Source organism: Mustela erminea, chromosome 2, assembly GCF_009829155.1.
Source record: "Mustela erminea isolate mMusErm1 chromosome 2, mMusErm1.Pri, whole genome shotgun sequence".
Taxonomy (NCBI): Eukaryota; Metazoa; Chordata; class Mammalia; order Carnivora; family Mustelidae; genus Mustela; species Mustela erminea.
Genome location: NC_045615.1, coordinates 43,862,138 through 43,888,436, shown reverse-complemented (window position 1 = coordinate 43,888,436; position 26,299 = coordinate 43,862,138). Strand labels below are relative to the sequence as shown.

At 38.2% G+C, this 26,299-nt stretch overlaps 1 pseudogene; it reads left to right on the top strand.

Annotated features, from left to right (window-relative positions):
- Positions 1-13,525: 13,525 nt before the first annotated feature.
- On the top strand, positions 13,526-24,324 carry LOC116582098 (annotated as a pseudogene).
- Positions 24,325-26,299: the final 1,975 nt, after the last annotated feature.

Here is a 26,299-nt window from a genome sequence, read left to right as displayed (position 1 = left end):
ACACTTAACAAAATGGCAGTGGGGTAATAGATTTTTTTCTTCCAGGGCTTTTGGCGAAAGGGTGTCATGGGCACCCTTATCTGGGAAAAGGCAAGAGGCTCGAGGTTACTCTGCTCTGTCCCAACCCCAGAACCGGCCCCGGATAGATATCATTAGAGTTGGGAAAAGGAAGGCTTCCAGAGCTCCTCCATATCTGACCTCCATCTGTTGGCACCAGGATTTCAACATTCACCAGAAAGAAATGTCCATGTAGAGTTTATGGCTGAAACCATTCTCTCCCTCCCCAAATTTCTCGAGCTTTCTCGCTCTCTTTCCCTCTCTCGCTCTCTCCATCGCCCCCAACAAAGCTACTTCTTGGTGCACACTAACCGCACCGGGAGCCCCGCGCCACCTCGAGTACTTTCTGAGATGCTCTTTCCTCCCTGGCACAAGATTGAGAAGGAGCAAAGGAGGCCCAAGAAGGCCCGGGGACTTGCTGTCAAATTTCCCCCTCGTGTGTAGAAGACTGGGGAAAAAACTTTCCATTGAAATCAATTTCTGGCTAAATTATCAGAACATCTTCTTTCAGTTTCTACTCAGAAAAAACGTTGATGCCCTCTGCCGGCTCCACCCCCTTCTCTCCCTCCCTCTCCCCAACCTCTCCACTACCGCTCCCGGCCGCGCCTTTCCTGTTAGAACGCTTTGCAATAAATTTTGCTAAACCTGAGAGAGCCCTAGACTGATCCCGGAGGGACTTTGCTGTTTTCCGTACCAAGGACAGAGTGGGGGAGGTAGTGGTGCCCCGAATCCCTTCAACTAACGCCCAGGTTTGAGGTGGAAAAGGGCAAGGTGGGCGGAACGGATCTGAAACAGCCGCTGACAAATCCACTGGAGAAGTCAACAGGATCAAAATCAGTTTTTTTTTTTTTTAATTTTTAATTGCCATTGGAACAATCAATTTCCAGAGGCCTAAAAATAAACCTCAAATCCAAAACACAACACAACCCTCACAGAAAAAATAGAGAGAAAGGGGGAAAAAACTAAGAACAATCTCCCGGTTTTAATGAGAGAGTCGCCCACATCCTCATCACCCCAGCATGGTAATTGAGCAGATCTATTAACTTGTTACACTAGATTTGTTTAAAGAGACTATTACACAGTCATTTAATCAATTTGTTACACTGGAGGTCCTGACTTATGAGACACTTGCCTTATGATTCCTTAATGACTGAATTAATTTGTTTTAATAAAACCAACATTGTGTACAAGTACATTTCTAGAAATGTAATTTTGGAGACAGAACAGTCCAATGCTTCATCTGATTAGGTCCTTTCTATGGTTTATCAAAGTCTGTAGTTTCTGACATAGCTGCTTGTATGGAGTATTTTTCTTTTTTATAGCGCCATTAATTTAATATGGATCATTAGTTCTTTATACACATGCATGTTCTGACAAATGTACCCAATGAATAATGCAGCTAATGTGCTTAGGCCCAAATGCATCACATCATAAACAGAGACCTCTGCAAAATAACTGCAATGAAATAAAACACCACCTCTGGTCTCCTTGGTCATCATTAGAATAACATTGTGAGTTATACTTAAGTCTTGTTTTGCAGAGCAAGACATGTTTGGCCCCCCGATTGTATCAATGTAGCCAACTGGGTCTAACTACATCCTGAACACAAATAGATTTATGGTGAATTAAGGTTGTCTTGAGAGCAGATGCAGGACAAGAAAATCGGTTTTGCTCTTGATGGAAACTGACGTGTGTAGAATAAAATGTAAATAAACAGAAAGTCCCCAAGAAAAGGGACTTGATGTTATTGATTATGTAAAATAATTAGAACATTACAAATGATAATGCACTACAAATAGTTGGCATTTATGTCTAGATTTTTTTTGCAGGAAGAAACGATTTAGGCTCTGAAACACAACTTGAAAAATGGGGCATGATCTGAGGGGCAATAAAAAAATTAATAATGGAGGGATTGGAATGATCAGTTTGTAACCAATAACTGATATAAATGATAACTGAATGAGCCTGCTGCTGAGCTAAACATTGGAGCTTAGAGGCCAGTGATGGCCCTACACGATCACTGGAGGCATAAAGTGCTTCTGCATAATGTTGAGTAACTATGCACAGATGCCAGATATTGACTAAGTAGCTTAACAATTATTACAGGGCAGAGGGAGAAGCTGGATATATTTCCAATAAGGTGATGCTTTCTTTACAAATCTTTCTTAACAATGCTGGACAGGCAGGCATTTAAACTTGATTTCATTTTGAAAAAGACTATAGACTGCACTCATATTAACAGTATATTTGAATGCTTTCATGTTCTCCTTTTGGTGTCCTTTTGAAATGTAAATGGACATTAAGGTGTTGAATGGAATTTGTAAATAAAAGATATGGCTACTTGTGCTGTATCAAGAGTAATTATGATTATTACATAGGATGAAACTCCACTCGGGGTTTGACAAGTAGAAAGAAACCTGCTCTGCGAATAGTGTGGGAAAAAAACCCCCATCGAGATTTCAAGAAGAGGTACAAAATTCAGATGTGATTGTATTTACTAGCTTTGGTTAAGCAATGTATGTGATATTATTCACGGTTGGGATTCTCTTTTGAAACTAATTTCCCCAATGTGGTTCTGTTGATCAAAGAGGCTATTTTTGAGTCATTCACCCTAAGCTTGTGGATAATATGGAGGATGCCACTAGAGTTTTGGTTTTTGAAGCATAAACATTTGTAAAACAAGAAAGAGTTTTAGAAATCATTTAGTTCTTCAGTTCTGACATTTTCACAAGCTACATTTATCTTTTCCCTTTCATCATAGCTCAGTGATTTCTCTGCCCGAGACAGGAATGTTTATGATGATAAATCAGTGTTGTTTAATTAGATGCATCTTTACTTCATTTTAATGTTAGCTCGAAATGTATTTCTTTAGTTTATAAAAATGAGTAATTTAATCACTTCCTGGTATAAAATAAGTGGCATGAGACCAAAAATCAATGTTGGATCCTTTTGGATTTAAAAAAAAATTATTTCTAGATTTCTTATATAATATCTTACTTGCTTTGACAAATGAATTTTATGCATTTCTTCCTATTTGTGAGCAGCTAATGCAAAATATATTTGCTATTTATTACAAAGTAAATGAATATGACCTTTTGTCCATTTCACCAGATGCTATTTCTGACCATCCCAAAAAAGCCTGCTCAAAGTCAACAATATGAAGCATTCGAGGTCGCAAGACCAACTCAAGGTCATTTTAATACTGGCAAAAGGTTAATTAGATCAGTGCATTAAAACAGGAATAGACTTTTACTCAAGTTCATCTAAATAAGCATAGACAAGCTTGCCTTACCTTTTAAGGTTTCCTCGGAGATTCTAGCTCATTTCTTAGTATGGTAAAATAACTTTTTGTAAATATAATTTTTAAGTTTTCTTTTCCCAAATTTGAGCAATATTTGTCATTTATTGAACACTCACTACATACCAGGCACTAAGTAACATACTGTACACATCTTCACATATTTTACATCATCTCATGTAATCCTGTCAATAACCAAAAGAGGTAGGTATTATTATTATGATTTCCATTTTACAGATGAGGATACTGAGCCTCAGAGACGTGACTTACTTGAAGGAGATTAACAGAGGTATTAATCTGGAATCAAATTTAGTCTCTAAAGCAGTTAAAATGCCTTATGCTACCTTATGAAACACATTACACCTCATTTAAAATGTTTTCATTTGCAAACTCTTTCTCACCATTTTAGGCTCTTAATTGGCAGCTGGTGGCTTTCATATAGTTTAACATGATAGAGGGAGAAGGCCTAAGAAATGTATATAGCTACTTTGGTTCTAAGAAAAATAAGCTTTTGTACTTAACTCAGAAAACGCTTTCATAAACAAGTATTGAGTAGGATGATAAACAGTGTTGTCCCATAGAATTGGGGCGCCTGGGTGGCTCAGTCAGTTGAGCCTCAGATTGGTGGTTTCAGCTTAAGTCATGATCTAATGGGTGGTGCGATTGAGCCCCCTGTGGGGCTCTGTGCTCAGTGGGAGTCTGTTTGAAGATTCTCTCCTCCTTCTCCTCTCCCAATTTGCACCCATGCACCCTCTCTCAAATCAATCCATCGATCTTAAAAACAACAATAACAACTATTCCGTAGTGAGCATGACAGTCAACACCACTAAATGTAAATGGCCTGCCTGATCTCTGCAGTTAGGAAGTTCTTTGAGGTAACTGAGTGAGATAAAAGAGCAGATCGCTGGAAACCCTTTACTTCCACGGTTAAGTAATTTGCTTTAGGATTCCTTGTGGCTCCTGAAGAAAAAAGATACGTACTTGCCAAGGGACAGTTTCTCATGGGACTCTGTCCCTCCTAGAAACTTCTGTCATAGTAAATGGACTGGCAGACTGTTAATTAGATCAGATTAGTTCACATGGGTGTCCCCAAAACAAAAAAAAAATCAAGGTAACTTTCAATGTAATTTAGGAAGTTTCGGATAAACAGCCTACTTCAGAGTTACTTTTCCTGGTGATTGGGAGAGTTTGTTATTCAAACTCCACACCTCAGCACTGCATTGTTTTCTGTTTGTCTCACCTGCTTATTAACTTGCTTTCCCCATGTAGGCTAGACCAAATCTTTTGAAGGGAAAAAAATGCATATTTTGTTCTAGTCTTTCTTCATCCAGACTATTTTTCTACCTAGCCTCTGAAATGCAACCTTCTGGGACACTTCTAGGTCACAAAATGCAGGGACAATCTGCTCGTAAGCTTATATTTAGAATTAATTAGAAATATATTTGGAAAGAGTTAGAAAAGAGAACTATTTCTATTTCCAGATGCTCAATATTCATTATACACCATGGAAGATTTTTCAGTTGGATGAATTTGGGCTCAGAGCCATGGAAGTTTCCTGTTCTGCTTTCCAAATAGCCTTTACCTTCTTTTAGTGCCTCTGAAATTAGACACTCTCTGGGACAGGGTCAAAAGTAAAGAAAACTTAAGAGGAGACAAGCACGGTCAGTTAGACACATAACTTAGTTTCAGGGCCCCAGTATAGAATTTTCTTTTTTCCTTGATGAATGACAAAATTAAGGTAATGCAATGAATATACCCATCACTCAGATTCTGCAATTATACTGATTTCTAACATAGAACTTAATTCTCATATATTAAGTATGACAAAATCTAAAATCTGCTCTAAGGGCCGGTGTATAAAATTTATGGTCTCCCAATCGCTATTGACAGCTAAATATTTCATCTCCATCATGATGGGCCACAGAGGCAGCAAATCCTATTTCCAAAATCTATGTGTTCAGACTCCATTTAAGTGGCTCTTGGTTAGTACTTCTCAGCTCTTGGCCACTACTGGCAGACTACTTGCCCTTGGTTTAGGCGAGCTCTAAGACAAGATGCTCCATAAAATTACAAGGCAGAACTTGTACCGAAGAGTGAATGTGGATTTTCTTCTTAGGGTTTCTCCTGATTCTACTTTGAGATCTGGGTCTACTCTTTTGCCTTTCCTTTTGGGGGCTCTTAGGAGCCATCATGTGCCAACTTAACAATTTTTAGACTGGACTGAGGCTCCAGATTGCATGTTAAAGTGTCCCATCTTCTTGCTTTATGACTAATGGCATAACTAAATTAAGTGAGATAATATGTAATTAAGTCTGCAATAATGCTTGGTACAATGTAAGGATGCAAAAATTGGTAGCTGTTATTATTATTATTACTATTATTTTTAAAGATTTTATTTATTTGTCACAGAGAGAGAGAGAGTATGTGCACAAGCAGGGGGAGCAGCAGACAGAGGCAGAGAGAGAAGCAGACTCTCCACTGAGAAGGGAACCTGATATGGGACTTGATCCCAGGAACCTGGGATCATGACCTGATCTGAAGGCAGACTCTTAACCGACTAAGCCACCCAGGTGCCCTGGTAACTGTTATTATTATTGATACTATTACTATGACTATCATTGTTACTATTTTTTCTCCACCTTTATTATTGAGATATAATTGACACATAACAGTATGTAAGTTTAAGGTGTATGATGTGATGATTTCATACACATATAACAATAAGATTAATTAATACATCCTTAACTTTACATAACTAACATTTTTTGTTTTATGGTGAGAACATTTAAGTTACTGTCTTAGCAACTTTCGAGTATATAGTTCAGTATAGTTAATTATAGTCACAATGCTGTACAGTAGATCCCCAGATTTTATTCATCCTACAACTGAAAGTTTGTACCATTCAACCAATATCTCCCTGTTTTCCCAGCACCCAGCCCTTGGCAACCACCAATTTACTCTTTGTTTCTATGAGTTTGGCCTTTTTAGATTCCACTTAAAAGTGAGAACATATAGTAATTGTCTTTCTCTTTCTAACTTATTTTACTTAGTGTAATGCCTTCCAGGTCCATGTACGTTATTGAAAATGACAGGATTTCCTTCTTTTTTATGGCTGAATAATATTCCATTATAAAGCAAAAATATTTCACATTCATACATCTATATATATGTATTTATAGATACAATTTATGACACATTTATATCTTTAATTATTCACCCATTGATAGACACTTATGTTGTTTCCATGTTTTCGCTATTGTGAATAATGTTACAGTGAATACAGGAGTACAGGTATTGTTTGAGATCTTATTTTAATTTCCTTTGGATATATACCTAGAAGCAAAATTGCTGGATCATATGGTAGCTCTATTTTTAATTTTTTGAGGTACCTTCAAACTGTTTTCCATAGTGGTTGTACCAATTTGCATTCTAATGGTGCACAAGTGTCCCCTTTTCTCTACATCTTCACCAACACTTGTTCTCTCTTGCCTTTTTGATGATAGCCATTCTAACAGGTATGAGGTGATATCTCATTATGATTTTGATGTACAATTCCCTGATGACTAGTGATGTTGACCACCTTTTCATATTCCTCTGTATGTCTTATTTGGAAAAATGTCTATTCAGATCCACTGTCTACTTTTAAATTGGATTATTTATATTTTTACTACTGAGGTGTAGGAGTTTGTTGTTATTTTTAGTAAGGCCAGGTTATAATAAGAACAACAATGATTATTATGATCCTAATCAACTTCAACTCTTGGGAGTGACTTCTGAATTCTGAAGCGCCTTCCTCTGAGTACAGCGCAATGGCTGACATTTTATTTTTGGTACTCCACAGAAGCAAGAGTCAGTTTGAAGATGGGTCTTCCCCCAACCCAGTTTTATAGGATAGCAATAAACATGGCTGTATCTCATTAAATTTAATGAGTCTTCATAAAATAACCATTACATTCTGAAGGTAATGAAAGAATAGCTTTGATAGCTAGTAAATAAACTACCAAAGGCAGTTTCATCACATTCTAGGGCTGAATAGGATACAGGCAACATCAGGAAGAAGCTGTGACGTTTTTGTGGTAAGAACAAGCCAGGCTATGCCTGGCTTCACTGCGTGAGAGCCCATGGAGCAATCTTCCATTTCAGCCCAGTGTTTCTAGCTATGCTAGCTAGCTATGGTTGTGAGATGTGATTAAATGGATTGGTTTAAAAATCTGCTAAAGACTTTATGTATATCATGTCACTGATATTGAATTTGAATACTATTGTAGTAGGTTAGACTAAATAATTTATTTTATAAACATAGAGGTAGAGCAGATTGAATAGAGTATGCAAATTTATGTAAATAGTCCTACAAATTCAGACTCTTCTGATCCGAGAGCCCTGGTACTTTATAAACAGAGCTGTAACATTGTAAATCAGGAGTTATTAACCTGTGGTCCATGGCCCAGTAGGGTCCTGAATTTATATGCAAAATTGCATGCCTGTGTGTTTTTCTAGAGAGAGGGTCCATATCTTTCATTATATTCTCAAAGAAGTTCAGCACCCAAAGAGTCTAAGAACCATAACATGGTATAAATATTCTAGTTGGTTCTATTAAATCAAATCATATTCACACACACTGCTTTTCAGAAAGTGTTAACCTAATTAGAGTAAATATCTGCTACTTATTTGTGATCCAGCTAGAACTAAAATTTCTTGACTTTTTAAAGAAATCCTTTAGTTTCCTTTGTAAGCATATAAATTAAAGAAATCCTACTGATTTATATACCTGCATTTTTCTGCATTGCTTTCTATCCCACATGACTCTTTTACCATAAGTAGTTTCATAGTATTAATTTTCAATCTTTATTTCTTGAAGTCATTTTTGATACCAAACCACCCAAGGTTTTGGTCAAATGAAATGGGTCTGAAAAGAGATGAAACAGTAACAAAGAAAAATGGATCTCTATATAAATGATCCTTTCTGGTGCTCTGTGTTTTTTTCTTCTTAATATTTTATCCATATTATAAGCTTCCCAAATTAATCTAACAATTACCCAAGTATTTCAGATTGACAAATGTAGCAGAAACGCTTATGTCCCTGGATTATCCCTGTGAGACAAAGCACATATAAGATGGTTTTATAGTTGTGCCAGATGAGATCCAAGGAAATGTAGGGGTGTGTTTAGGACCATAGGGGCCAGGTCTCCATAGGTAGAGCAAAAGCAGAGGCTCAGACTCTTGTAGCTGGAAGAGATCTTGATATTACTGAGTCATTCTTGACCAAATTAGAAGACTTTGAATTACAACTCGACACTGTATCACCAAAGGCAATTAGGTGTGGGTTTGGAATCAAAGTAAGCTCAGAACTCACAATGCATAGTGAGTTCAAAGATAGTTTCCAATTTGGCCGTTACTTTTTTCTCTACAATTGTGTATGTGTGTGTGTATGTGTATGTGTACACATATACATCCATACATATACAAATATAAGTACATAAAACCTCAAATGTGTACAGTACTACTTATGTACAGTTAGAGTCAATTATTTCCATGTCTTGTTCCCAACAAATTTCTCTATAAGCAAAATAATTTTCTTTATTTAATAGCACCTAATTGCCCTCAAAATGAAGGCATTCTGGGTCTGGGATATTCTGAAAATGTCACTGGAGTTAGTCACAACTTTTTTATTGTTTTAAAAATAATAAACTTAGGGTGCCTGGGTGGCTCAGCATGTTAAGCCACTGCCTTCGGCTCAGGTCACGGTCTTGGGGTCCTGGGATAGAGTCCCACATTGGGTTCTCTGCTCAGCGGGAGCCTGCGTCCCCCTCTCTCTCTGCCTGCCTCTCTGCCTGCTTGTGATCTCTGCCGGTCAAATAAATAAATAAATACATAAAATCTTAAAAAAAAAAAATAAACTTAGTGGCCACACCAGAAGGACAGAGAGTCTGTAGCCTCTGTCCTTCTGGTGTGGCCACTATGAATAGGCTTGCAATTTCATCACTTTGGGATATTTAACATCATAAATGGTGATTTCATACTGATGGATGGATGGCATTATTTGAGATAACATGTATAAAAGTATTTAGCGCCTGCATGTCTCTTAAACATGGGTTGTTACTAATCTGAAAAAAAATTTTCTCTCTTGATTAAACAAATGTAAAAGAAACCCTAGTATTTATTATTTTATAAAGTGGCTGTAAATATAGTGAGAAAATCAGCAGCTTTTTCCCTGGTTTATGGAACTAGCAACATCTTCATCTCTTAGGGATCAGATAGCGTTCCAAATCCTGGAGCCTACGGTTTTGTTTTTGTTTTTGTCTTTATTTTTTAAACGATTTTATTTATTTGCCAGAGAGAAAGAGAGAAAGAGAGTGAGAGAGGGAACACAAACAGGGGGAGTGGGAGAGGAAGAAGCAGGCTTCCAGCTGAGCAGGGACTCCGATGCAATGCAGAGCTCAATCCCAGGATGCTGGGATCATGACCTGAGCCAAAGGCAGCTGCTTTTTTTTTTTTTTTAGATTTTATTTATTTATTTGACAAACAAAGATCACAAGTAGGCAGAGAGGCAGGCAGAGAGAGAGGAGGAAGCAGGCTCCCTGCTGAGCAGAGAGCCTGACATGGGCCTCGATCCCAGGACCCTGAGATCATGACCTGAGCCAAAGGCAGAGGCTTTAACCACTGAGCCACACAGGCACCCCACAAAGGCAGATGCTTAACCACTGAGCCACCCAGGTGCCACTGCCTATGGATTTTTATTCTGTATATTTTCTCTTACCTCTTGTAGTCGCTAATGAGAACATCTACTGGGAAGTTGAAGGCTGAGAATAATTTCTGGTGTTGCTGGGGGTCAGCTCAGATGAAGGGTCCTATTTTAAGGCATTCTGAATGCGATGTGGAGAAAATGCTCAGATGCTTCCTTGTGGCTTGGGTTGCCTAATGAAGCTGTTGGAGATTTTTCATTTAATCTTTAATGTTTTTGTCTCTATATAGTTCCCTCCCTGTCAAATAGTTCACTACCTTAAAACAGTGCATTCATAAACTGTGAAGTAAGCTTGAATTGTGGGACAGTTCTAGAGTCCCTGGATTAGTTTGACTACTACGTAAGAAGTTGGAATATAAAGGTAAGAATAGCTTTTTTTTACTCCTTCTGCTCTTGGAAGCCTAATTAATGATAAAAAAAAAAAAGGTGCCAAATGCTTATAAAGAGGAGATTCCTGTCTTGCCAATAAATTTTTTTCCGCCAGTATTTCCATTTTTTAATCTCTTTTCTATCTTTGGAAGAAGGCAGAGAAATGTGTGAACCCATTCACAAATATAGACTCACAGTAACACCAGGAAGCAGAAACATGAATAGCAGTGAATGACTTTAATGGTGAAGTATTGTGTGTGTGTGTGTGTGTGTGTGTGTGTGCTGCAAACTATTACTTACATATAAAATAATTATCATTATTTTATTGTAGCATGGTTATAATTTTTGTTGCATTATAAATATCACAGGTCCCTTTTTTTTTCTACTACCACAGCAGTTTCTGAAGACATGTAAACCCATAGTGTTATTACTCTCTAATCTAGTTGAGGTGATGAAATAGTGCCAAAACTCTCATTGCAATTTCATTAGCATATTCATGAGTCGCACTTTTGCAGTGTTGCAGAAACAACACAAATTGGTTTGTGGATTGTGAACTCCCCCTTCTTCTCCTCTCCAGAAGCACAGACTGTAGATTAGCAAATCAAGTTGGCCCACAAACTTCTGTTCACTAAATTGCATAAGTTTTCTGCTCTTCCCTTTATTTCCGTATTTTATGATTCTTGTGTTATTGAATGCCATATGAATGGACATACCGCCCAATAGAAGAACAAACATGGGGACTCAAATGGCTTGGAAAAATGGAAGTTCTGAAAAAGCCAGACACTAAATTGCCCTGCTACAAGGAAGCATTTCTTTCTCTCTTTTTATTGTTCTTGATGTTTGTTTTCTTTTTTCTTGTGAATGGGGGTTAAAAGACCATTTGTAGTTTGGTTGAAACTGGCTTGCAGTCTACCAAGCCAGTTTTCTTCCCTCTTCAGCTCATGATACCTATCACTTCTAGGACTGACACAGAAGCACTTTCTCTATCATGTTCCACCCTCCCTCTTGCTGCAACTACTGGCTAGATGTTTATTCTTAGGGCAGCACTGACAGCTAATAGTGGAAGGTGACAGCCTTCATCAGCCTGGGTCCCTGAATGACTCCATGGAGTTTCTGCTCTCCCTTCCTCCAACCCTTAATGAGAAAGAAATATCCTTTGTGATAAGCCATTGAGATTTCAGATATTAAATGTTATGTCAGTTAACATTATCTTGACTGATTGAATGGTATCTTTATTATCCAGATTTGGTGTTGTTTAAAAAACTCAGTTGCTGTTATTTAAATATTTATTTGACATGAGAAATGGAACTTTGAGGATTAAAACATATGGTTCATTTCTGCTGTTTGCTGTATTTTCTTCCTATGGTTGTGTCTTTTGGCTTCGTTGTAACCCATTTTTACTAATTACATGCCCTAAGGGGATATTATACAATTAAATAAACCCAGTTCCTCAATCTCTTATAATAAATTAAGCATCGAGGGATGTATTTGTGAACATGTTCAAGTACTAGACAGAACACAGGATCCCACCTATTAGTTAACTAGAAAACTCAAAAACCCAATTTAACTCAGCATCCAACATATTTCAGAAGTTAAACACTTGGAATATTGATAACTTAAAAAATTTATGTAGCGCTTTTGGCCTTTCAAAGTACTTCCACATATAATGTATAGAATATGTTTGATCAGCTCTTTGAAAGATTTGGATAAGAAGATTTTTCTGAAGCTGAATCATGCATTTTTAAGTGAAAAACCTCTCATAGTAACAACAATCACACACTGCTAACGTATTGAAAAATAGATCTTACTCCTAGCCTTATAAGGCAGCTAGGGAAAGTTACTCAAGGTGACCAGCTCTTCTTTGCTAACACTTACATTGTTTTTGATTTATATGTTCTGTTGTTGTGGCACTTTCAAAAAATGCCAAGCCATCGAGGCTTTGTGTGGGTAAAGATGGGAGATACCAAGGCACAGTGAGAAATGTATTATTCAGACTACAAGAGTAGGGGTGCCTGGGTGTCTCAGTCAGGTAAGCGGCTGCCTTGGGCTCAGGTCACGCCGCAGGGTCCTGGGATTGAACCCTACATCTGGATCCCTGCTCCATGGGGAGCCTGCTTCTCCCTCTTCCTCTCCCTCTTCCCCCTGTTTGTGTTCTCTGTCTCTCTCATAAAACAAACAAACAACGCTGTAAGAGTAGATTATCAGGGTAGGGGCTGGTACTGACAAAAAAACCCCAGTTTCTGGACTTTTTCTAGCTTATTTGTAAAGGCTGTGTAGAAATCCAATGAAGTTTAAATATGTTATAAAATCTCTTTGGTATCTCTCACCCCGGGCAAGAATCCGTTATATTTAGAATTTATGAGTTTTTTTTTTGAAGAGACGACAGACAGTGTATGAGATAGCCCAACCATGTTTATACACATTTGAATTATAAATATGCTTTAATTTTTCCACAGAAAGATTGCTGTGGACGCACATTGTTCACGTGATATAATGCAACATAACTGATTTAATTAAAGCCTGTTTTCTTGGTCTGCAGTCTCTCTATATTGGAGGGATTGCTTTTTCCATAGGAAAAAACTATCAGTGGGTAACACGATTTGTGAGACAACTGCAGAATGCATTCCCTTTGCTTTTTTTTCAGGCTTCAATCCATTGCTCAATTTAAGTATGGAGATACTGCTTGTCAAATACTTCTTGACACATGAATTTTACAACAAAATATCAGCGCACCTACTGCTTGGATTTCTAACTCATTTATTGTACAATATACAGCTAATCCAATCTACTGTTGCAAACATGGTTTGTGCAGTTATGCTCGGCTACAGCACGATGGTTTTCTTTAAACTGGCGGGTTTCCTGAGGTTTTATTTTCCTTCCTTGGGCAAAAAAACATAGATGAGACCTGACTTACTTGATAAAAGTGGTGGTGTTGAGTCCATAGTGTGGGCGAGTGGGGTTTGCAGAACTGAGAAGCTCTTGTTGCCTTTGGGACCATGAAGGCAGAGCCTTCTGAACCTTAAGTGGAGAATCTAGGGAATTGTGCAGCAAGATTAGAGATGATTCGTAAGGAAATGTCTGTAAAACTCTGCGAGAGAGATGCTGTAAAGGAGAAGAAATTATTTTACTTGATCGGCGGCATTATTGGTGAGCTGAGTGAAAACAGCCGTGAAACAAGTGTTTGGAATTTACATTGAAGTGTAAAGGGAAAGGGTCAGTTTTTATCTCCTCTTTTCATTATTTTTAATTGTAAGGATACTGTACGTTTATTGTGAGAAACTTATTTTCACTCCCCAGGGATAACCACTGTGAACTGTTTAGTGTGTGGCCTGTCAGACCCTCTTCTTGCATATTTAAACACGTAAATTAGAAACATAAAGGATCTCCCTAGACATATGTTCTTTCACCTGCTTTTAAAGCATCCACCAGTGTATTTACGACAGTCTATCTGTTCATACAATATAGTGTATGTGGTAGACAGAATTCTAAGAAAAATCTATGATGATCCTGGCCTTTTCGTAAACCCCTTCCCTTTAAGTGTGGGTGGAATCTCTGATTATGATCAGCTCTCAGTTCCTTGTGTAGGTTACAACCTGCAGCAAAAGTGAGATGATCTGGGTTTTCCTTTAAAGGTAGAGTTTTTCTTTAGCCGATGAGCAGAAGTCATGAAGACCAGCGAGGACATGCGAAACTCAGTTCTGCCGTCATAAAGAACTGAAATCTGTCACAGTCCTAATGGGCTTGGAAGACTTCCCTTGTGGAGCGTCCAGAGAAAAATACAGCCTGTCTGATAGTTTGATGTCAATCCCATGAGCCCCTGAGCAGAGGACCCAGCTACATGGGGCCAGACTTCTGTCTTACAGAACCATGAGCACACCAGTGGTTGTTGTTTGTGATAATTCGTTACACAGCTGCTGAAAACGAATGCAGTCTATGTGACTGCCCTCAGGGCTTCAGATCCTCATTTGTACTGATTTCAGAGACATAAAAGACCAAAGAAAATGACCTTCAGGGTTATAGAAACTTGATCTTCATTTATTCATTCAATCATTTTTTAAAAAGATTTTATTTATTTATTTGCGAGAGAGAGAGAGCATGAGAGGAGAGAGGTCAGCGGGAGAAGCAGATTCCCTGCCAAGCAGGGAGCCCGATGTGGGACTCGATCCCAGGACTCCAGGATTATGACCTGAGCTGAAGGCAGTTGCCTAACCAACTGAGCCACCCAGGTGCCCTCAATCATTTTTAATGACCACTGCTATGTGCCCATCACTGTCCTAAGTGCTGGGATACATCTGTGAACAAAAGCAGACAAAATACAGACAGCAGACCTCTTTAGAAGGGTTGAAGGAATCATTCTAGCAAGAACCCACATGTGTTTGCCACTTTCTATATTACAAGGCATTTTTTCGAACGTATTCTTATTCTGCTTCCTACTGAAATTTTCACTGGTTGAGGCAAATATTGTTATTATTGTCTTTTTACAAGTATGTGAAGCCATGCTCTTGTCTTAGAGATGAAAGGACTCCACAAACTCAACTAGCTGTTAATGCAACAGCTGGGACTCTTTGCTCTTTATAGTACATAGATCTGTTGTTAGTAACAGCTACTGTTTTAAGGGGTGTTTGCCACGTGCCCATATGGTGTTGAGTTCTTTACATGGGTTACCTGATTTCATCTTCACAGCCACTCCATAAGATTGACCCAATATATACCCTCATTTTACAGAAGAGGAAATTGGGAATCATGAAGGCTTAACAACTTTTCCACGCTGAAGCTAAGATCCGAACCCTGGGGAGCTGACTCCATGATCCATATTCTTCATCACTAAGCTAACTGCCTTCCCAAGCCAACATTGCCCAGGCCAGCCTGGCCATACCCTCCAGGCCAACATGGCCAAAGATGGCCAAACAGGGCCATGTTCTCTTCTGGCCCAGTCAGGAAAACTGACACTTTCGCTCTACTGCGTATCACATTAGGGCCTATTTATATCCTCAGTTTTTATGACCTTTTGTGTTTTGGCTAACCTTTCCTATTTTCTTGTGGGTTATTTTTTCAACTCATGAAATGCAGAGGCATAGGTGAACAGAAAATTATAGATTGTGTTTTTTATAGTTTTCATTAAGAATGTGTGACATAAAACAGTATGATAGGGTCAAGCATTATCTGCTTCTCAGATTTTCGTCTCTAACTGTGCCATCAAAAAAGTTTAGGAGGTTAGATTTATACCCCAGCGTAACTCTGTTCTCTTAGCTGCCTACTCTGAATTATTAATCCATGAATGTACACTTCTTTCAGACAGATTATAAATCTCGAAGAGAAGGTCCATGTTTTAAACATTTCTGTCATACCTAGTATTGTTCTGGACACAATAACACGTACATCTTCACTAAATTAAATCTTAACTTATTTCAAATTGCACTGAAATTACACATACACGCACACATGCATTTCCCCCAGCCTGTCTCATTTCTTGAAAATAAGAACTTCCATGTTAGCTATCTTCCTTTCTTTGCTCTATAAAAACCTCTTTCCAATTTCAGTTGGTACTCTGGTGTTCTAGGGTTTGATTAATGAGTTCATGTTAAGCTGTCCATTTCATTTAAAACGATAATAACTTTGATTGTATCCCCTTCACCCTTTGTCACTAAAACTAAACAGTCTTACTTTAAAAAAGTTTAACCTTGGAAAGTATGGCCTGAGCCATCCCATTCATTATTATTGAAATAGTCTTGCCCCAAGGCTTGCTTTTCTGTGCTATGGAGACCAGAATTTTGCCCATAGCTTATAATTTTGTATGCAAGTAAGCTACTGCTTCTTAATTTTATTTACCCTGACTCTTGGGTTGATGTTTAATATTTTTGTACTCTTGACTGCAGCAGAGTCCTGGAAAGGCTCACAGTGATTTGAAGGTCCATGAACTGGATAGTCCACTTTGCCCAGTATCTTTTATATATATTTTGAAGTTTTCTTTCTTTCTTTTTTTTTTAAGATTTTATTTATTTATTTGAGAGAGAGACAGTGAGAGAGCATGGGAGGGGAAAAGGTTAGAGGGAGAAGCAGACTCCCCTTGGAGCTGGGAACCTGATGTGAGACTCGATTCCGGGACTCTGGGATCATGACCTGAGCCGAAGGCAGTTGCTTAACCAACTGAGCCACCCAGGTGCCTGGAAATTTTTTTAACATTGTATTGTGATCCTATTATTTTATGTCTGTTTAAAAACTACATTAAATTTATATAAATGCTATTTGAAAGTGCTTTTTTTCTTTTCTTTTTTTTTTTTTTTAAAGATTTTATTTATTCATCTGACAGAGATCACAAGCAGGCAGAGAGGCAGGCAGAGAGAGAGGAGGAAGCAGGCTCCCCGCCAAGCAGAGAGCCTGATGTGGGGCTCGATCCCAGGAACCTGGGATCATGACCTGAGCACAAGGCAAAGGCCTTAACCCACTGAGCCACCCATGTGCCCTGAAAGTGCTTTTTTTCTAGAAGAGGTACAGCCCTTTTAGTGAACAATTTCCAGTGTAAACTGATATCTTTGGAAAGCCAAATCAAATTTTGCCTTAGGTTGCAATTTTATAGAATTTGACTGAATGATAGAATCTCAGAGATAATTCAATTCAAATTCCTCCTTTAATAGATGAAACAGGCTTAGAAAAGGCAAGTGACAGGGCATAGGTGGGCCAGTTTCTTGAGCAGTGAAAATTGGGTAAGGAAACTTAAATCCACCAAATGAAAGGAGAGGCAATTGGGTTAAAAATAGGAACTTACATTATACTGCTTTGATTTTTAAAATTTTTGTCTCTTTTCCTTATAAAGTAGGAGAACTAAGAGTCAAAGGACCACCATTTTAACTATCTTTAAAAGTCAAGTGTATGAGGAGCCTGGGTGGCTCACTTAAGTGTCTGACTCTTGATTTCCGCCCAGGCCATGATCTCAGGATTATAAGATTGAGCCCCACACTGGGCTCTAAGCCATTGGGAAGTCTACTTGAGATTCTCTGTCTCCCTCTCCCTTTGCCCCCTTCTCTTCCTCCCACTCACACACTCACTCTTTTCTCTCAAATAAATAAATCTTTAAAAAAGTCAAGTGTAAATAACTTTTTTTTTTCTTTTGGAAAGGAAAAACCAATGAGTGTCAAAGAAAAAGTCACAAACATTTGTTATCAAAGTAGATTGAAGTTTTAGAGCATACGGACTTGGCCCTGAAAAGGCCCTGATTCCCAGATAATGACCTGAAATTAGAAAGGAATGGTCTCCTCAATTCATGCATAAAGCCAGGTAGTTGACCGCAGTTAAGAATTAATGTGTAAGTGCTAAATTGTATTTATATATTTAATCTATCCAAATTTTGGGTATTATATGTAGCTTTCAAAATATTCTTCAGTATCGTTATATTAACATTTTGGTAAATAATCACTTTTCTATTTAAAGGAGACAAAAAATGTGATTATGTCCTCTGGTTACCTGGTCATTGAAAGCTTGTCTTCCATGCATAAAACTGCTGCTACTCTTCTAGATCAGGTTTACTCTAACTGCAAACAGAGTATTTAATGAAAATAAGCAGCCTGTTGCTTATTTTAGTTTCTACACCTAAACATGTGAAGTGATGATAGCAAATGTCTCACCACGGAGAAGTTTATCTTCCACTTTCACACTTTTGATTCATGCACTGATGATATCTCTCTAAAGTTTCTACACTTTCTATAGTTATTTATTTTACTATTTTATAATGCACAGTGCCTCAACAACTTGGATATTTCATCTTGTAGGAGCTTACCTCTATTAACATTTTTTAACTATTCCACTAAAGACATATTCACTTAACCTCCACCCAATTTTTCCTTTTCTCTTGTAAGTTTTTTTTTTTTTTTTAAGATTTTATTTATTTATTTGACAGACTGAGATCACAAGCAGGCAAAGAGGCAGGCAGAGAGAGAGAGAAAGGGAGAAGCAGGCTCCTTGCTGAGCAGAGAGCCTGATATGGGGCTCAATCCCAGGACCCTGGGATCATGACCCGAGCTGAAGGCAGAGGCTTTAACCCACTGAGCCACCCAGGCACCCCATCTTCTAAGTTTTTTATCCTTCCCCATTAATCTCAGAGTGACTCAATTTTAATACCAATTTTCTTGGGAATATTTGAAAAGATTTCCAGGCACTTAATGCCAAGATAACTCTGATGAACATTCCTTCCCCACAAAATGTATTAGCTTCTTATTTTAGATATCTTGGGATCATTTACATGGTGGTCTCAGCCTCTATTGAACCTTCTTTATAATGCATTGATTTTGCTCCTAACTGTTGATGTTGTCTGGGATGTTTGATTTTAGGAGTGGAAAAGGAGCAGTAGAGTGTAGTGGTGGCCAGTAGGTTTAGAATATTTTAAAATTTTGAATTAATTTCTGAAATTCATATGTTGGAGGATTTCATACAAAATATTTACATTTCTGAGATTTGTATCTTCTCTTGAACAATTAGAAGAGCTGAAAACATTTGCTTTGTATCCCACATGTCAGTAGTCTGTCAGAACTCTTCAGATGGGCCATGTGTTACACAGTTTGCCTCAGTCTGTACCTTGTCCCTTCAACCTTCTAGGTTACCTGTTTGACCCAGGTGGAAGCAAATAATAAAAGGCTTAAATCCATATTAAGTAATTCTGAAATTTTCATCTCTTTATGTGTATATACATTTAAACATCAATTTTAGTTCCTTCAGTCTCTGTTATCAATAAAATGGACACAGAAAGCTAACCGGTAACCAAGAAAGGTGATGAGAGTTCAGAGTTTTTGAATCTCCAGGTAAGGAGAGCCAAGAACTTTCCTTTGCAGTCAAGAGAGGATACTGTTACAAAAATTGCCATGACCTGCTTTTTGCATTCATGACTGTGATAGGAAAACCATATTAAGTCCATGAGCTTATACAGATCTTTGTTTTTTAATGCTTCTTTCCTTTATGCACATATTTATCTAAAGATGTATAAGAATATTAAATATTAAATATTAAGAATACTAAACATTTTGGAAAAGATATACCAGTCAATGAAAGGACCTAGTTATTCAGATTAAATAGAGCAAAAACTTTTATACATGTGCTCTGGTCATGACAGGACTTCCCATGGTATGGAACTTGCCCTACCACCATGAACAATTAAAAAATTACAAAATTGAGACAGCAGGCAATCCAGGATGGTGATCCCTTAGAAAAATATAACCCCAATGAATTCTCTGTCTCTAGAGACAGTTTTCAAACAGTGGCATAGGGAGAAGGGACTCTAGCCCAGCACATGATAACTTACTGATTTGAGGAGATAGAGACTGGGGGGCTGAAGCAGCTTGGATTTGAAAACAGAGAAAAAAAAAGCTATGGAGAGCAACAGAGCTTCATGAACCTGCATAGGAGGTCCCTAAAGTCTTTGAATGAACACCCATCAGTGCATTTGTTTATGAAGCTAGAAAAAGAACATGTGTCATAAGAAGGCTATAAAATTAGAAACTTCAATAGCTGACACAAGGCAAAGAAATGACCAAATTCCACCTAGCCAGATTAAAGAGATCTCATTGAATACTTGGGGCAATTAGTAGAAACCTCAGAGGGGTCATGCCTCAATAACAAGGCTAAATTAGTCTGAGAGTAAAGTTCCTAAACCTGCCTTAACAAAATTGAAACAAAAAATCTTAAGATTATTATTATTATTATTTCTGATTATTAAGACAAATTTCAAAACCAAAATCACCCACCACTTAACAGTATAATATTCACAATGTTCAGCATCAAAATTAGTAGATATGTGAAAAAACATGTGTGACCATAACCATGACTAGAGGATCAATCAACAGAAGCAGAGCCAGAAATTATAGAGATAATAGAACTAGTAGACAAGGACCTTAACATAGAATAAATATTTTTAAAGAATATAATAAAAGACATCAGGACGCCTGGGTGGCTCAGTTGGTTAAGTGACTGCCTTCAGCTCAGGTCATGATCCTGGAGTCCCAGGATCAAGTCCCACATCGGGCTCCCTGCTTGGCAGTGAGTCTGCTCTCCCTCTGAGCTCTCCACTCTCACACTCTGTCTCTTGAATAAATAAACAAACTTCTTTAAAAAAAAAAAAGAATATAATAAAAGACATGAACACAGTGAGGTCAGAAATGGAAGATATAACAAAAGAAAATGGAAATTTTGTACATTAAAAATGTGTCAGCCCTTGAAAAACAAGGTTTTGAACTGTGTGGTTCTGTGTCTATGTGGATTTTTTTTCAATAAATTCAATAGAGTGAAAATGTGCTTTCTCTTCTGTTTGATTTTCTTTCTTTCTTTTCTTTTTTTTTTTAAGATTTTATTTATTTATTTGACAGAGAGAGAGAGATCACTAGTAGACAGAGAGGCAGGCAGAGAGAGAGGGGGAAGCGGGGTCCCTGCTGAGCAGAGAGCCCAATGTGGGCTCGATCCCAGGACCCTGAGATCATGACCTGAGCCAAAGGCAGAGGCTTAACCCACTGAGCCACCCAGGCACCCCTCCTCATGATTTTCTTAATAACATTTTCTTTTCTCTAGCCACTTTATTGTAAGAATACAGTATACAATACATATGAGATACAAAACATGTTATTCGACTATGTTATTGGTAAGGCTTCTGGTTAACAGTGGGCTATTACAGTTAAGTTTTTTGGAAGTTAAAAGTTACATATAGATTTTCAAATGTGTAGGAGATTGGTACTCCTCAACCCCTGCATTGTTCAATGGTCAACTGTAGATTTGAAATAAAAAATCTGCAGGATAGGTTTAATAGGATCTTAGGTGCTGTGCTGCATATGAAAAATTAGTGACCTTGAGAACTTGGAAATATAAAATATTCAAGTTGAAAAACGGAGAGAAGAAAATATGGAAAAAATACTAAATAGAGTTACAATGAGCTATGGAACAATATTGAGAAATCTAACATGCAGAGTGCCTGGGTGGCTCAGCCAGTTGAGCAGGTACCTTCCACTTGGGTCATGATCTCGGGGTCCTGGGATAGAGCCCCACATTGGTATCCCTGCTCAGTGCAGAGACTACTTCTCCTTCTGACTGCCTCTCTGCCTACTTGTACTCTCTCTCTGTCAAATAAATAAAATATTTAAAAAAACCCTCCTTCTTCCCTCCCCCAGAAAAGAAATCTAACATGCATGTAATTGGAGTCCAAGAAGAGAATGAGACAGAAGAAAAATTTGGAGAAATAATGATAAAGAATTTTCCAAATTTGAAGAAATGTACAGACCCACAGATATAACAGTTAACAAATGGTAAGTAAAATAAACATTAAGAAAATATCAAGGCATATTATAATTAAAATGCTGAAAACCAGGGCACCTAGGTGGCATAGTTGGTTGATTTTCTGACTCTTGGTCTTGACTCAGGTAGTGATCTCAGGGTTGTGAGATGGAGACCCGCATCAGGCTCCATGCTCAGCACAGTCTGCTTGAGATTCTCTCTGCCCCTCTTGCTTGTGCTTTCTCTTTCTTTCTCTCTAAAATAAAATAAAATAAAATATGGGATGCCTCAGTGGCTCAGTTGGTTAGGCATCTGCCTTCAGCTCAGGTCATGATCTTAGGGTCCTGGGACTGAGTCCCACATCAGGCTCCTTGCTCAGTAGGAAGCCTGCTTCCCTCTTGGCCTGTCGTTGCCCCTGCTTGTGCTTGTTCTTTCTCTGACAAATAAATAAAATCTTAGTAAAACAAAATAAAATAAAATGTTGAAAACCAGTGTCAAAAGGCAAACTTAAAGAGAAACTAGAGAGCTAGATCACATTATATGTAGTGAAACAAATATAAAGAAGACTGTAGATATACAGCATAACCAAGTCGGATCAATCGCAGGTATACAAGGCTGATTCAACATTCAAAACCAATTAATGTAATCTATCACATCAGGAGGCTAAAAAAGAAAAACTGTATTATCACATCAATGGATACAGAAAAAGCATCTGACAAAATACAATACTCATTCATGATAAAAACTCTCAGAAACCTGGGAAGAGAAAGGAACTTCCTCAACTTGATAAAGAATATTTACAACAAATCTACAGCTCACAACATACTTAGCAATGAGAAACTAGAAGTTTTCCCACTAAGATCAGGTATAAAAAAAGGATGTTTCCTCCTCCACTCCTTTTCTTTTCTATTTTTAAAAAAGATTGTATTTATTTATTTTAGAAAGAGAGAGAGTGCACAAACAGGAGGGAGGGGCAGAGGGAGAAGCAGTCTCCCTGCTGAGCAGGAAGCCAGAGGGACTCTGGGATTGATGCCAGGACAATGAGATGGTGACCTGAGCTGAAGGTGGATGTTTAACCCACTGAGATAGCCAGGAACCCCCCACCACCGCTGGAACTTATAGCTAATTCAATAAGACAAAAAAAGGAAATAAAAGATACTCTGATTCAGTAGGAAGAAATAATTCTGTCTTCATAAATCACATGATCATCTGTTTAGAAAATTTGAAAGAATTGACAAAAACCCCTGGAATAAGTGGTTATAGCAAGTGGCTATATAGCAAGGTTACACAGTACAAGGTTAATATGCAAAAGTGAATTGCTTCCCATACACTAGCAATGAAAAAACGGAATTTGAAATTAAAAGTATAATGCCATTTACTTTAGCCCTCAAAGAATGAAATACATCAGTATCAATCTAACAAACTATGTACAAGACTTATATTTGGAAAATTACAGAACTCTGATGAACAAAATCAGAGAACTAAATAAATGAAGATACATTTTCATGTTCATGGACAGCAAGATCAATATTGTGATGGTATCAGTTTAACCCAACTTGATCTATAGATTCTCTGCAACTCCATTCAGGTTCCCAGCAAGTTATTTTGTGGATATTGACAGACTGATTCTAACATTTATATGGAGAAGCAAAAAACCCAGACATCCAACACAATAATGAAGGAGAAGAAGAAAGTCAAAGGACTGACACTACCTAACTTCAAAACTTACTAGAGCTCTTCCAACTGTGCTTGTCAGTAGGCTACCACCATGAGCCACAGAATTCTGGGGGTAGAGAAAAGGTAGCAGCTCAGTGTTCTACACCCACAGGAAGCTCTACCTGTCTGTGCACTGTGGACTTTGCAGAGTCGTCAAGCTACATCAAGGGCATCATGAAGAACATCATTCATGATCCAGGCTGGGGTGTGCCACTCACCGAGGTAGTTTTCTGAGATTCATACTGGTTTAAGAAGTGGAGGGGGCTGTTCATGGTCGCCAAGGTCATCCATACCAGCCAGTTCATTTACTGTGGCAAGATGAACCAGCTCAACACAGGCAATGTACTCCTGGTGGGCAAATATGCCTGAGGGCATCATTATATGTTTCTGGAGGAGAAGACTGGTGACTGGAGCAAGTTGGCCTGAGCCTCTGGAAGAAATACTGCTGTCATTTCTCACAACCCTAAGACCAAGAAGACCCACGTGAAGCTGCCCTTTTGGTTCAAAGGAGGTTTTCTCTTCAGCCACGAGAAGCTATGGTTGGTGTGGTGCCTGGAAGTGGTGGCACTGACAAGACCATTCTGAAAGCTAGCTGAGAGGAATTGCTGGCCACACATGTGGGCCATGGCTATGAAACCTGAAGGAGCATCCTTTCAGAGGGGGCAACCATCAGCACATTGGTAAACCCTTTACTATCCACAGAGATGCTCCTGTTGGCCACAAAGTGGGTCTTATTGCTCCCTGCCAGAACAGGGGTCCCTGGGAAACCAAGACTGTGCAGGAGAAAGAAAATGAGGCTAAAGGACTTAATAAAGTCTATCTTTCTGCCACTAAACAAAAACAAAACAAAAAGAAACTACAACAACAAGAAAACCAACTTACCAGAAAGCTACAGTAATCAAGACAGTATGGTATTGATAAAAGAATAGACAAAAAAAAAAAAAAAAAGAATAGACAAATAGACTACCACAACAAAATACAGAGCTTGGAAATAGACCCACATAAACAGAGTCAACATCTTTGACAAAGGAGCAAAGGCTGTACAATGGAGCAAAGACAGTCTTTTTTCAACAAATGGTGCTAGAACAACTGGACACCCACATGGGGAAAAAAAAAAAAAAAAGAATCCAGACACCGAGCTTACACCCTTCACAAAAATTAACTCAGAATGGATCACAGGCCTAAATGTAAAATGCAAAACTACAAAACTTCTAGAAGATAGCATTAGAAAAAACCTAGATGTCTTTGGGTATGATGATGACTTTTTAGATGCAACACCAAAGGCATGATCTGTGTAAGAAATAATTGATAAGCTGGGCTCCATAAAATAAAAAATTTCTGCTCTGTGAAAGACAATGTCAGGAGAATGAGAAGATAAGTCATAGATTAAGAGAAAATACTTGCAATGAATCCATCTGATAAAAGACCATTATCAAAAATATACAAAGAATTCTTAAAACTCAATAAGAAAACAAACAACTTGACTAAAAAATGGGGCAAAATCCTTAACAGACACTCACTAAAGAAGATGTACAGATGTTAAATAAGCATATGAAAAGATGCTCACATCATATGTCATCAGTGAAATTGAAATTTAAACAACAATGACATACAATTACACATCTATGATAATGGCCAAAATCCAGGATACTGACAACACCAAATGCTAATAAAGATGTGTAGCAATAGAAACTCTTCTTCGTCGTCTTCTTCTTCTTCTTTTTGAAGATTTTATTTATTTTTCAGAGAGAGAAATAGAGAGCACAAGCAGGGGAGTAGCAGCCAGAGGGAGAAGCAGGTTCCCCGCTGAACTGAACAAGGAGCCCCATGTGGGACTCCATCCCAGGACCTTGGGATCATGGCCTGAGCCGAAGGCAGATGCTTAACCAACTGAGCCACCAGGTGTCCCATATTAGAAACTCTTAATTCATTGTTGGTAGGAATGCAAAATGGTACAGCCACTTTGGAAGACAGTTTGACAGTTTCTTACAAAATTAAACATACTCTTACCATAAGATCCAGCAATTACACCTTTTGGTATTTGTCCAAAGAAGTTGAAAGCTTATGTTCACACAAAAACCTGCACATGATGTTTATAGCAGCTTTATTCATTATTGCCAAAACGTGGAAGCAAACAAAATGTCTTTTAGTAGGTGAAAGTATAAATGAACTATGGTATAGCCAGACAATGGAATATCATTCAGTGTCAAAAAAATGAGCTATCGAGCCATGAAAAGACATGGAGGGAACTTCAGTGCCTATTATTAAGTGAAAGAATTCAATCTGAAAAGGCTGTATACTGGATGGTTGCAGTTACGTCATTGCAGAAAAAAACAAAACTGTGGAGACAGTAGAAAGATGAGTGGTTTCTAGAAGTGGGGATGGAGGGAAGGATGAGTAGACAGAGCATGGTGGGGATTTTTAGGACATTAAAAACATTCTGCATAATACTCCATAATAACCGATACATGTCATTATGCAGTTGTCTAAATGCATAGAATGTATACTACCAGGTTAGAATGTGAAGGCTCATCAGTCATAACAAATACACTACTTTTGATAACAAAGGAGACTATGCATTTGTGTGGGCAGAGGACATATACGAAATCTCTGTACCTCCCTCTCAATTTTGTTATGAACCTGAAGCTACTTTTTTTTTTTTTAAAGATTTTATTTATTTATTTGACAGCTTGAGATCACAAGTAGGCAGAGAGGCAGGCAGGGAGAGAGAGGAGGAAGCAGGTTCCCTGCTGAGCAGAGAGCCTTATGCGGAACTCGATCCCAGGACCGTGAGATCATGACCTGAGCGGAAGGCAGAAACCTAACCCACTGAGCCACCCAGGTGCCCCACTACTTGCCCTAGGCATCTGTTC